The sequence below is a fragment of the Heterodontus francisci genome, chromosome 12, assembly GCF_036365525.1.
Source record: "Heterodontus francisci isolate sHetFra1 chromosome 12, sHetFra1.hap1, whole genome shotgun sequence".
NCBI classification, from domain to species: Eukaryota; Metazoa; Chordata; class Chondrichthyes; order Heterodontiformes; family Heterodontidae; genus Heterodontus; species Heterodontus francisci.
Genome location: NC_090382.1, coordinates 87,644,440 through 87,658,001, shown reverse-complemented (window position 1 = coordinate 87,658,001; position 13,562 = coordinate 87,644,440). Strand labels below are relative to the sequence as shown.

General features: G+C 45.9%; 1 protein-coding gene across 1 annotated transcript in view; it reads left to right on the top strand.

Annotated features, from left to right (window-relative positions):
* The window catches only part of gabrb2a (gamma-aminobutyric acid type A receptor subunit beta2a), a 477,073-nt gene that overhangs the window by 409,811 nt on the left and 53,700 nt on the right, over nucleotides 1–13,562 (top strand). The gene's annotated exons all lie outside the window — the stretch shown is intronic.

Here is a 13,562-nt window from a genome sequence, read left to right as displayed (position 1 = left end):
GCAACGAAGAAATAGCATTGATAACTATTCCCAGAAAGGGGGCCAGCTACATTTTAGTCTTTAAGCCTTTTTTCTAATCTGGTTTTATACCTTCATAATACAGGCTGTGAAATCAGTTGGCAAGTAGTGCACTGAAAGCTTTAAGCAGTTCCGCTACTGAAGGCCATTTGTAGTGTCTAATTTGGCACATTATGGAGACCTTTACAGTTATTTATAATCTGGATTGTGCCATGCCTATCTCTGTGAACATCAAAATATTCTACAAGGTTGCTTTGCACATTAAAGAATCCACATTTTGAAGCTCTTGGAATACTCAGCCCATCTTCTTTTCACTTGACTTCTTCCATAATTTTGCCCTGTGTCCTTATCAGAATTGATACCTGTGTAGATCGATAGAATCTTTCGGAAGGAAACAGTCCATGTGGTTGTTGCATTGTTGCATTGGTCTCATTCCTCATTGGATCAACCACCACATACAAATAGCAAAAAACTCCAACCTGGTTTTCTTTGTGATAGCTAAACTTTATTCAAAGGAATATATAAAGAAATGTATATTATTAGGAAGACTCTACCTACAGTAAATAATTTCCTATTCTCTTCTATTGATTAAACACTTTCTTTTCATATTCTATTCTTTATTTGGTGTTCAAGTTGCTAATATGTCTTCTGTCTCGAGCCAGTGACTAATGTTTTACTGCTGAACCAGCCTTATTTTAAATCCATTTTCCTGACTGGAAATAAAGAAATCAAGAGCAGCTGCCTTCCATGATAAAGGCACCTAACATTTGGACATTGTTTTATCAAAGAAAAATAGATGATGTCTACATCAAAATGAGGATGTTAATGCTTCACAATGGAATATTTTTTCTACTCTCATCATCCCTATCAGTGCCAAATACTTGCAGGTCAGGAATGGTGCACGCCATATAAAGAGTAAAGCTCCCTTTACTCTTTCCTAAAGAGAAACTCAAATCAGCAACCCCTTTTGCATTGGCGTGAATTTTTCATTTTCCTCAGCAGGCAATTCCGTGCGTTCTGAGTGAAATAGATAATTCAGTGCTTAGACAAGAGTAGTTTTTATGCTGTGTGTCCATGCCAACTCAGACATGATTGAGATTCCCACCTTCAGATTTATTTTACACACGATCCTTACAGTTAGCTAAAGTGTGAGATTTTTATTTCATTACTCTGGCTGGATTCTAATCTGTCACAGAGATAAAAATTTGCTAACCTTCGACACCATTCAGCCCACATCCCTGGCTTACTAATCCTATATTGTCATCTAGTACATATTGTATGAGGGCGTAATGGGAAGACATCTTAATGTCTCACAACTTCAGCAATAAAGTTGTTGGTTGATGATTCCTTGATGGCTATTAATTTCACCTTCATCTTACCAATGATGATAAAATGGTGATGTGAATCTGTATTTGTGTTTCTGTGAACTTGAACGTCTTCCAATTATTTATCCCATCTGACATCTTTTAAAAAAACATGGTCATTCTGGTGCAGCATCAAACCATCTGGTAGTTTCCAGATTGTCTTGTGGATTCATCTATGCTGGAAAGAGACACTCCAACTGCCAAGTTATTAGACATAGTGAACTTCAGTAGTTGTCTGCCTTTCTTAGTGCCAATACAATGTGGTGCCATCACATATATTATGTGATATTCACTGTTGTTAAACACAAACTGTTTTACTCATAACCCTACTTGCATTACAAAGGGGATCGATTATTTATTTTATTAAAAGTGAGTTCATATTAACAGCATGTGTTAAAATGATCATTGTCAAGATAGAATCTTGAGTGATTTTTACTATCCAATATTTATTGTATTATTTTCTAAATGTGTTATTTGATGCATATAACCATTCTCTACCTAATTGGATCAAATGTCTAAATATCATTAAACATTACACAGTAATTTACATGAATTATAAAGTTTTAATAAACCCAGCGAAACAAAATATATTAATCTGCTGAAAAAAAAGTGAAGTTTTTTATACTTGAGAATTTTACTGCAGGATGCTCACTATGAAATTTCATTTTTCTTTTATTCCTAAAATGGATTTTTAAAACAATTAAAAACAATGAACAGGTCAGGATGGACCATAGCCTGTTATCTGTAGGCTTCATTGCATAGAATTTACAGAAACTGTTACTGTCTCAAGCCAATATGACAGCAATCTGATTTTAAAAAGGAACTGGAGCTGAAATAACATTTGAATTCTGTGACTTGCTGATGCAACCTGCTCCATCTTGTTATGAGAAGGCACCATGAGTTTAATCTCTTAACCCTACAGGGGGGGATTTTCAAGATGATGTCCAGCAGATAATGGTGAGACCTGGGAGCTTTTTTTTTCATATTTCGGAGAGTCCTGTGCTGTTTATCTGTTTAATGATATAATTGAGGTAATGCATAGGTACAAGTTTGAATAATGTGTTTTTCTGTTAACTGAAATAAGTTATGACCAGCAAGTAAATTCAATTGAGGACTATTGTGTCAGTTCCTCAATACAAGTGAAATCTATTATTGTTATTCTGTCATAGTTTCAGCTACAGTCAACCAAGCTTTCTTGATTCTTTACCATTTAAAAAAAAAGAATTACTGTTCTGGCGCAAACTAGTAAACAATTAAAGCACCATCAAATGTTAGAACAGTTCACAGCATTCCCTGAAATCCTCAACGAACACTGAATGTTCAGTGTTCAAACAGTCAGATTGCAGCATTTTCAAATACTTAATGTCAGAATACTTAATGACAGAATGCCACTTTCTTATCTTTGTGTATACTTTGACAATACTTTAAGATTACTGATTTTCAGTGTTAGTCAACAAATTCCAGACTTTTATGACTAAATAATAAACAAACTAACTTTTGCAATTGTATCCCCTTGTCAAATGAAATAACCATTAAAACAAAAAAGTAGTTGACAGAAAATTTAATGATACTAACAATTTCATGTGTATTTGGAATATACAATATAAAAACATTAGAAGCCAGCTATCGCATCTGCACAAAAGACACAGGCACGATAATGAAGATCCTTATGAGACTTTTTCTTAAAAAGAATCATATTAATTTATCCTACTTTTTCCTTTACTCTTTCACCTTGCAGATAAAATGCTCCATTAAAAGAGGGTCATCAGTTAGCTATGAAGAGGCAGACAAGAGTAGGACTAGATTTCTCCTGTTCCCACTTTGTAAAAAACTCATGTTTAATGGCATGGCCAACATCAGAAACTATAGTCGAAAAATTGGCTTATCGGCAGGAAATGGCACAAAATCGGTGTCACATTGAAAGTGCATACACAGTGACCTCAGCAAGAGCTGCCACATTCCTTGCGATTTTGATTTGCAGCTTACCGATTGGATAGGTGGGAAAGGGAAGGTGCAGTTTGGCTGCTGTGTTCAGATATCCCATTAACGAAGTGAAAAAAGCAAACAAAGGTGCTGCAGCAAGGGCCTTCTGATTTCCTGATGTTGTACTGGAGATGTTGGTGCAGGGGACACCAAGAGTGAGGAGCTGCTATTTCCTCCTGATGGCAGAAAGATGCTTAGGCAAGTCATATGGCAACAGTGGTGAGAGATGGCAGAGCAAGTGAATGCCAGCAGCATTGCACCCAGGACCTGACTCCAACACCAGGGGAAATTCAATGATCTCACTAGAACTGCTAAGATAAGACTCTGACTCACATCTCTCTTACTCTCTCTTAGCTCTACACTACCTGTAGCCCAGCAATAACAAGTCTTTCTGGCCCCTCTTCTCATAACCCCCCTCTAATCAGAGCAGCACACTTAACTCAACCTCTTTCTGCTGCTATTGGCACGCTTTGCACCTGATACTGATCCCAAAATCATTCCACTCATCTCTCACTTCCTCAAACTTGTGCTATCTTTCATGTACCAGCAACATTATTTTATCCTGACAGTCACATCTTCACTGCCTTTCACCTACCCACACACATTTCCTTTCTTCTTGCAGAACAAGCTGGAACACAACAACAAGGAGCATGACAGACATGAGGAAGGAGATCATTCATCCATGTTCTTTACCCATTGGCAGAGGGCGCTGTAGATATTGTGGGCAGGGGGGCAGGTCAGGAATGTTGCAACTGGTAAGGCTAAAAGACACACTCCACAGAATGTATGGTCCAGCTTTTTGACTTTTTTTTCCTGCTCTCACTGAAAGCTGTCTGTACACACAATCTGCATGACAAAGTGGTCCAGCTTTGACCTCACTCAACTCTGTGCTTATCCTTATCAATAACTGACCCTTTTGGAACATGGTCCATCATTCAACCTTACTCTTGCATGCACCAGCTCAGAAACTGGTAGCTGATGGAGTGTAGACGGGTCTGTACTGGTCAGGGGAATAGGATGGCCCAGGAATCAGATCACTGGAGGGCAAGCTTGCATCCTAAGCTTCTTGCAAATGATTTCCAGGGCCCAGCCTATAGAAGTCTAATAGCTCAGGGCGGCACAGTGGCGCAGTGGTTAGCACCGCAGCCTCACAGCTCCAAGGACCCGGGTTCGGTTCTGGGTACTGCCTGTGTGGAGTTTGCAAGTTCTCCCTGTGTCTGCGTGGGTTTTCTCCGGGTGCTCCGGTTTCCTCCCACAAACCAAAAAGACTTGCAGGTTAATAGGTAAATTGGCCATTATAAATTGTCACTAGTATAGGTAGGTGGTAGGGAAATATAGGGATAGGTGGGGATGTTTGTTGGGAATATGGGATTAGTGTAGGATTAGTATAAAAAATGGGTGGTTGATGTTCGGCACAGACTCGGTGGGCCGAAGGGCCTGTTTCAGTGCTGTATCTCTAATCTAAAAAAAAAGCTCTGCATGACAAGCTACTAGTGCACTCGACTGACTGCCAGTGAGCCTGTGTACTACATCAGGGAACATGGATGAGTTCAGCTCCAACTTGTGTGGCGCATAGAGACAATCGAGTTCACCATGAAGTCTGTGGTCAGCTTTACGAACAGTGCAGCAGGGCCCTTAATGTTGAAGCCTTTGGTGATTGCTCTGACAGTTTTGAAGGAATTCAGACTTCTGCCATCTTTGCTGTAGGTTCCTGTACCTCCTCTGGCTTTCAAAACATGATGGAAACTATAAAAAGTACCATCTCATTCCAGGACTCTTTTCTCATGCTAAGGTGCAGCACTATAACAGTGGCACTGACACCATAGGAGGGGTAGATGTTGTTTTATCTCAGGATGGCTGAATTTCTGCTCACCTGCCAGCCGCAAAAAGTGTGCCTGTGTTGAGGCCAGACATCCAACTGGGCCAGACTGTCCATACCGCAAAGATTCTGCCGTCTGCATCTGGGCTCACTAAGGCCAGAGTTCTTCAAGCTTGTCCATCACAGCCATCTTAAGTGCTGACCCTTGCTCTTCCTATAACTCTTACTCCTCAGCTGCCAAAACAGAATGCTGGATGCCCTACAGCAAGCTGGTCTCCTTCATTAATATTTCCAAACTCAACTTGAGAAGCACTTCTTCAAGGAGGCTCTGCCATCTGTTGCTGCAGCAACTGGAGCCCAGCAGCATTGCATGCACAGCACTACCTGTGACTATTAAGGTAACTGGCCCTCAATTTCTATACCTGTCGACAACAGGTAACATCAGCAACATCAGTCAGTTTGCTGTTCAAATGGCCGTTAAGCAAGTGACAAATGCCCTTTTTGCAAAGAGACAGCAATACATCCCCTTCCCCATAGATGTTGCTGTCTAGGAAAAAAGAGCACATTAGAATTCCCCAGGTGCAAGATCTCATTGACTGCCTACACGTTGCCCTGCATTCTCACCATTGTGCATCAACCAGTCCCAGAATGTTCAGCTGGACTGTGAGCAAAAGCAGAAAATGATGCAGGTCTGCACCTGGTATATTGGCAGTAGTCATGAGGCCTTCATACTGTGGATGTCCTTAATTGACCCAGACCGGTGGGTGTCAGGCTGGCTCCTTGAAGACCGTAGTTATCCTCTCTACACCTGACTCATGACTCCTCCCAGGAACATGGGCACAGATAAGAGTGCTAAGGCCATGAAAGCCACACAAGAGCCAGAGCTCTCATTTGGCAAACCATAGGCATAGCTCCTCTCTATCAAAGGTTCTTGTATCTTGACTGATCCAGTGGAGTTCTGCAATATAATCCTGAGTGAATCCTAGATTTGTAGTGTTTTGCTGCATGCTACACAACTATGCCACTCAGGGAGACAACCCTTGCAGCTGCCATAAGAGGAAGAAGAGCAGGAGCAGCATAGAGAAGGGGATGATAAAGAAGAAGATGATGAGGAAAGACAATGTGGCAATGCTATCAGCTGTAAGGCAAGCAATTATTCAGGAGAGGTTCTCCTAAGCAAACCTTGCCCCCCAATACATCAACAGTCCCACCATTTGACCCACTCCTTCCACCTATCTTCTAACTGCACTATTACCTTATTGATCTTCCTCCTAAACTATGAATTTGAAGGCCAACAACAAAGCCAAGCAAATAAAAATTATTTAATTCACATTGTGCATTTTGCAACTCTATTAAATGACCCTAGTGCAACACCTTTGTGCCTGGTCTCAGTGCTCTTTGTCCTACTCTAAAGCTCCTGTGAAACGTTTTCCCTGTCACAGGCGCCTGGTGGAGGTGGGGTAGTGATAGACCACTGATCATCCAGGGAGGATATTTAAGATGGTTGTGGTGGGAGACTTTGAACAGGTCTGATCCTGAGAGACCAGTTTTATACTGCTGTGTCTCTTGGTTGTTCTGGGCCAGTAGTGTGACTAATAAAGACACTATGTTAGAGGCTGGCAGGGGAGCAGGTTCCAGTCATTGTGAGGAAGGACAGCATGAGCCTCTTCTATGGAACCAATGACAACTGTTAGTGACTCCATCTCTACACAGTTTCTGCTCTGCATGAGAACAAGGAGTGAAGGAGTGTTCATTCTGTCTCACTCTGCCTCTGGAAACTTCAATCCATGGTCTCTACATTTCTATCTGTGCTTTTCATGGATTAAACAACTGAGGAAATATGAACTCTGGAGCCATGATGGCAACAGTCTGACCTCCTAGCAAAGCTGTCACCTGAGGCTCCATGATTGTGGACTCCACTACAGTGTTCACTAACTGACCACCTGCACCATGTTTGACTGCATGGTCTGAATGTCTTCCTGGATGACCCCACACAAGCTAGAGCTGGACTCCCCAATGCTGTGTGCCATTGTGCAATATCTCTGACAGGCTTCCCAGTGCACTTAAAGGCATAATCTTAGAATGTAGGCTGTACCCTCGTGATTTTCATCTCTGCCCTCTGCAGCAGGATTAGATTGCAAGCTGTCGTTCATGCAAGCTGCTCACTAGGCCATTCCATCCCCTTTTCCAAACTGCTGCACACTGGTGCTCGGTGAATCTCCAAGTACAGACTTCTCTAGTCTATCCTTTAACATGCATGTAGTGCCAGTTTTTGAGCTGGTGCTTGCTGGAATTAAGGTCAAGTGATGCAATGCCATCTTCAGTCATGCTTTCTGTTAGCTCATCCTCTGGACAGCCTACATTTTTGTTGATCTGAAAAGAAAAAGGGAGACAGGAATAGGTTTTAGTGTAAAAGATAATCAGACAGATGAGTGATTGGTGGAAGCAACTACAGAGTGAAAAATATCCCTGTAGATGCATCCTCCAGGCTGGCCACTTGCGATCCATCTCTACAATCTCTATAGCTTCCAGTGCAAGTGAAGAAAGACCTAAATCAATGGCTCTGCTCCTCCTGTTGTCACCTCCTCTGTACTATTATTTGCCAGCTTTTCCTGTAAGAAATAAGGGAGCGTTAGTGCTTATCTAGTCAGAAGGTTTGAGGATGTACACAAGGTTAGATAGTGGTGGTGGTGTGAGAAAGTGAAGACAATACTAATGAGGAGAGTAGGAGTTGCAGTATGTGGCATTAGGAGCATAGTGCTGAATTTTGTCATGCCATTACGGGTCCTGGTGGCAGCAACAGAAGTGGGTGTTGCTACCACAGATGATGCAAGCAGCTGGCCTGACAGCCGGCCGATTTGAATTCATGAGGTGCGGGACCATCCTATAGGAGGACGGGGTCAGGAAAAGAGATGCCTATGGCATCGTCAGCTGACAGGAAGGCAGGTCCCTGCCCTTCTTGTATTGCTGCTTCACTAAGTGAATTGCTGCTGTTTTGCCTTTCTACCCTTGTGCTGGTATGTTGCTGACCCCCTGTGACTCAACTCCCTCTGGAGACACTGAGCTGCTGCTAGCCAGACCAAGGCCTCATAACACTAGGAACTGACTGAGAGACAACAGAGACCATATCCGGGGGAAGACACTGGGTGACCCCAAGCTTTAGCTATGTTTCTCTGTTGATTCTCCTCCAGGCTGCGAAGGAAAGGTGGGAGGTCCTCTTCCCAAGGGACAGCAGCAAGCCTGACCAAGTCAGCCTGGACAGAGGTCGCAGAGGAGGTCAGCAGCCATGGGGTCACCCACCAAATCTGGGTCCAGTGCCGCAGGAAGGTGAATGACCTCCTTCACTCTGCCAAGGTGAGTCCTCCATGCTGCTCTCTTCTTTGGGACTTGCATTTGTCAAGATGGGAGCGAGCGTGACATGAGGAGGGAATGGCTGCAAAGGCAAGGGATTGAGGCAGCGGCAGATCCTGTCAGATACATGGCAGTATCTCTGTGACTGCCAGCTGTCTGTCTTAGCTTACCCCGAATACATCCCTTGAGAACGGACATGAGGAGCAGGCATTCAGGAGCCCCCATCGGGGGCCAAAGGGCTGCTACCAGCATAAGTGTCCTGCTGGTCTTCCTGCAAGTGCTGACTGTATGCCTTTTTTGCTCATAGGAGAAAAGGGCCCACAACACCAGGGAAAGGGCACAGACTGGAGGTGGGAACCCAACATTTGCAACCTGACTCAGGCAGAGGAGGAGGCCCTGGAAATAACGGGCTCCCAGGGTGACTGTTCAGTAGCAGAGGGAGAGACTGGAGTGTCCACCCAAGAGAGTGAGGAGGCATTATATTCATATATCCACCTTCTAGAGATCCATATCACACATAGTTGGCATGGGCAGATCTATGCATCATAACTCCTGAATGTTTGTGTTTTCCCATGCAGGTCATGGCACCTTGAAGGGCCGTTCATCTGCTGGCACCGGTGGAATCTTGTTGTCCTATGAGAAGCAGGAGGAATCCTCAGAGGGTGCACCATCCCATCATTCCCCTGCACCTTCCACCAGCGCAGAGACTCTCACATTGGTGGGTATGCACTCACACTTAGATTCAGAGTCATAAGCTGGTGACAGCACCACATACACGCTTCCGAGCAGCTGACTGAGGCTGTGGCAGGCCTGGCCCATGCTGAGCCCCAGGCTGATGGCGAGCCTCTGGTGTTGGCAGCACAGAAGATGCTGGAGTTGCAGCGAGACATAAGGGAACATCTGGTAGACTTGTCAGAGACAATGCGCAGCCATGAGCGCAGAAGGGAGGAGTCCAGCCATGACATGAATACTGCCATCTCTCAAGATTGTGAGCACATGGCTTCCAGCATCGAGGGGTTCATGACCCTCCTGGAGAGCCAGATCCCGTAAGTGCGCACAGGTCTGCATATCCTTGCCTTGTCCATGAGCTCAACACAGCAGTGGCAAGGCAAGAGGGGGATGAGGCACCTGGACTCTTCATCTGGTCCTCTTTCATCTCTGGTTAGCTGGGAGGTTCAGGTGAGCCTTGGAAGGGAGGAGGAGGCTGTCCTTCACACTTGGCAGCTCACCTCAGGGCGCTCCAGGTGTGGACAGCGGCTCCTCAGCCCCTCTGCCAGTGACCCCCAGCTCCAGTAGCTTTGACAACTGAGAAGGCTCCTGCGCCAGTGCAGGAACTCCTTAGCCAGCCAGGCTCAGCAGGCCACAGGTTGCCAGAGGACAGCCACCAAGATCATCCAAGGCCAAGGGAGAGTGCGTTCAGCAGCCTGTCTCCACCTCAGTTGCCAGCACAAGAGGAGCACCTCATAGAAGCACACCGAAGCACCTGAAGAAGAGCACCTAGACGCACTTGTATTTTCACGGGGGCATGGAACTTGGTCCTGTTATTGGGTGTTGCAAAAGTTCAAATAAATGGAGGTCATGGTGCATGGTGCATGTGGGTGCTAGGCGCTGAAGTGCGATAGGAAGGAGGCGACAGGTGGAATACATTTAGGTGAGTCTTATTGAGTTCACTTGGAACGGGCACCATGGTGGCAGGAACAGGGTATGTATGAGATTGTCCTGAGCCTCCTGTGCATGTCTCTCCATGCCCCTGCTGCAGGCCTGCCTGCTCAGCAGCCTCTTCCACATCCTCTTCATCGGATGATGTGTGGCCATCAGTCATGTCCTCTTCATGCAAGGCCTCCCCCTCTGCAGTGCTAAATTGTGCGGTGCACAGCAGACCACCACAATACACGAGACCCTCCCGGGGAATACTACAGACTCCACCGGATTAATTCTCATCTTCATCTTCAGCCCAATGGCCTGCTCGATTATCGCTCGAGTGGACCCGTGGCGGATGTTGTACCTCTCCTCTGTTGCAATGCGAGGGTTCCTCACAGGTGTGATTGGCAATGTCTTCAATTGGTAGCCCTCGTCCCCGAGAATTTATCCCTGAAGGCACGCGGGGGGCCAGAAAAGCTGCGGCACCTGGGACTGCTGAAGTATGTAGGCGTCATGGCTGCTTCCCAGGAAATGGGCACACACCTGGAGAAAGCGCTTTCAGTGGTTGCAGAACAGTTGAATGTTGATGGAATGGAAGCCCTTCCTGTTGATGAAGGCCACTGGGTGCTCTGTGGGAGCCTTGATGGCCATATGCGTGCTGTCAATGGCATCTTGCACCTGGGGGAATCCAGCAATGCCTCCAAAGCCGATAGCCCTCTCCGCCTGGCTGTCAGAGTCAGGTCGGTAGCACACATAGTTGCCAGCCCCCTTAAGCAAGGCATTGATCACCTCCTTAATGCAGCAGTGGGCTGCTGCCTAGGAGACCCCACACATGTCACCAGTGGATCCTTGGTAAGAGCCAGATGCATAAAAGTTGAGCGCCACAGTGATCTTCAGGGCCACGGGCATTGGGTGTCCACCGAAGCCATGGGTTGCAGCTCATCGTGAAGCATGGCACATAAGTCGGTGACAGCCTCCCTGGAGGGCCGTAGTCTTAGCTGACACTGTCACTCGGACATTTGAGGCACGTCCAGTACACTCTCAGCCACGGGTAGGCCCTTCTTGACTTGGCCGGCTGCTGTAACTCCCCTAGTCGAGGTGCCTGAACCTGCCACCCTCTGAGCCTCTGCTGTGCAGTGCGGGGGTCTACTAAGACTGGGTGTATGAGACCCATGCCAGCTGGTCTCTTCCCCCTCCCATGTGCTGTCCCTGGAAAGAGGACCTTGCCTTTGGAAACTTCCCCTTGCCACTCCACTCTGAACATGCACAAATTCCCCTCAGTTCCCACCCTTGCAGAGAGTCCACCAACTGAGACAGAGCCCATTCTTGCCATGAGGCCAGTACCCCCTCTGAGCTGTCGCTTGCCAAGAGGCCAGCAACATTGTTGGGCAATGGCCGCCACTCCCCCTTTCCCCTTCCTGCATTCATCCAAAGCTCCCCATGGCTGCCTTCCTGAGGCAGCACTGAGGCCTCACCTCAGTACCCCCACCTTTAAACAGACAGGGATCAGAAGACACATGATTGCCATGCACCGTTCATTAAATTCGAAACCCCCATAAAATTGGAGTGAGGTCAATGCAAATGCATGCTAAGTTCCTGACTATCAAGTCTAATTGTATTCCTGCTGCGTCATAGCGGCAACACCACCTTGGAGCTTTCCCACCACTGGCAAAATCTGGAATCAACGTGCTGACGTTGGGTTTCTGGGTGAGCGCATCCTACCCTAAGGTTTCGGCCTTTCCAACCTGCCCCTTCCGGCTGCACAAAATTATGCCCACAAAGTGTGAATTGTGCTGCAGTGAATGGAGGAGAGTGCTGGTACTTGAGGGAGGGAGGATGGTGAATGTTGAGACTTCAGGTAATGCAGGGTGATGTGAAGAGTGGTGTGAGATCGGATAGTAGCCTGACCTTAGCAACCCTGGTTATGTCATTAAATTTCTTTCTACATTGATGCCAGGTCTGTGGGATGATGCTGCTGGTGCTGATGTTCTCCATCACTGTGCCTATTACTGTCCAGCACTTTGCCAGGATGTCTTCCTGCTGTATGATCGGAAGAGGATGTCCTTAAATCTGCCAACTTCCACCACCAGGATCTCCATTGCAATTTTGGAAATATGGGGGCTCCTTGATGTTTCTGCTTCTCCTGCCGTCAAATTGCCTACAGCCAAAATGAACCTCCTCTTTCAGAGTAACTGGCTGCATTTAAATAAATACATTTAAATCAAATAATTTAAATAAATTAAAAATGCTGTAATTGAAGGCCACAATGAGGCAAGCTGCCAATCAATATTGGGACCAACAATGGTAGCCTGCTTATTTAATTATAACTGGTGCCCTTGACCAATTTTACACTTGCGTACACATGTGATTCGGCAAAAACTTCTGACGTTGTGCCAATTCAGCCTGAAAGCAGGTCCACATGAATTTCATCCCCAATGTGCACATATGGGATGTCTGTCCACTACATTGGGGATCTGACTGTGACAGTAGATTCAACATTTACCTGATTATTTTCAATGATTTAAAGCCTCCACTAAGATAGTGGACCAATGAATAGCCTAAAAAACATTAAGGCCCTGATATTTGCGAGGAGGCAGGAGGCAGCAGGGGCATCTGTCAGCATCTGGAAATGCTGGGAACATGGAGATCCAGCCAAATTTAACAGCAGGACCACATTAAAACAAAATTTACTCAATTTGCTGCCTGATTACCAACCAAACTTAAGGTTGGTTGGTTGTTGAGCAAGAAAGCCTGTACTGCAAGGTAGCGTCCAGAAACTGCTTGGGACAGTTATCAGCAATGAAAAAGATTGGGTGAATTGCTGGGTGAATTTATATCACGGTGGGTGGGGTGGGGGGGTATGCAATGGGGGAGGGCAGGTTGGTCGGGGATTTGAGATTACAAGAGTGATCATGTGGAAGAGAGAGATCACAGCAGGTTTGCTTGAGGGGCTGTAAGAAAACACTCCTGGTGCTCCTGGACCAGAAGCAGAGCTGGAAAAGCACTGACCTGCTGCAGCCAATAGCTCCCTTTAACTACAGGTTTTGTCGAACCCTGGAAATCCAGCCCACAGTCTTTAAATTCAAATTGATGGCAAAATCTAAGGCACACAGCTTCTTTTAAATATTATAATCGCTAACCCACCTCTGCAGAGCGGATTGCTCAACTGACCCCAAAACAGCCCCAATATAACCAGAAGGAGGTGCATTTGTGGTGGGGTTGGATTTCCCATTTTTTCAAATTTAACCACATCATGGGGTGGCACAGTGGCGCAGTGGTTAGCACCGCAGCCTCATAGCTCCAGGGACCCGGGTTCAGTTCTGGGTACTGCCTGTGCGGAGTTTGCAAGTTCTCCCTGTGACCGTGTGGGTTTTCGCCGGGTGCTC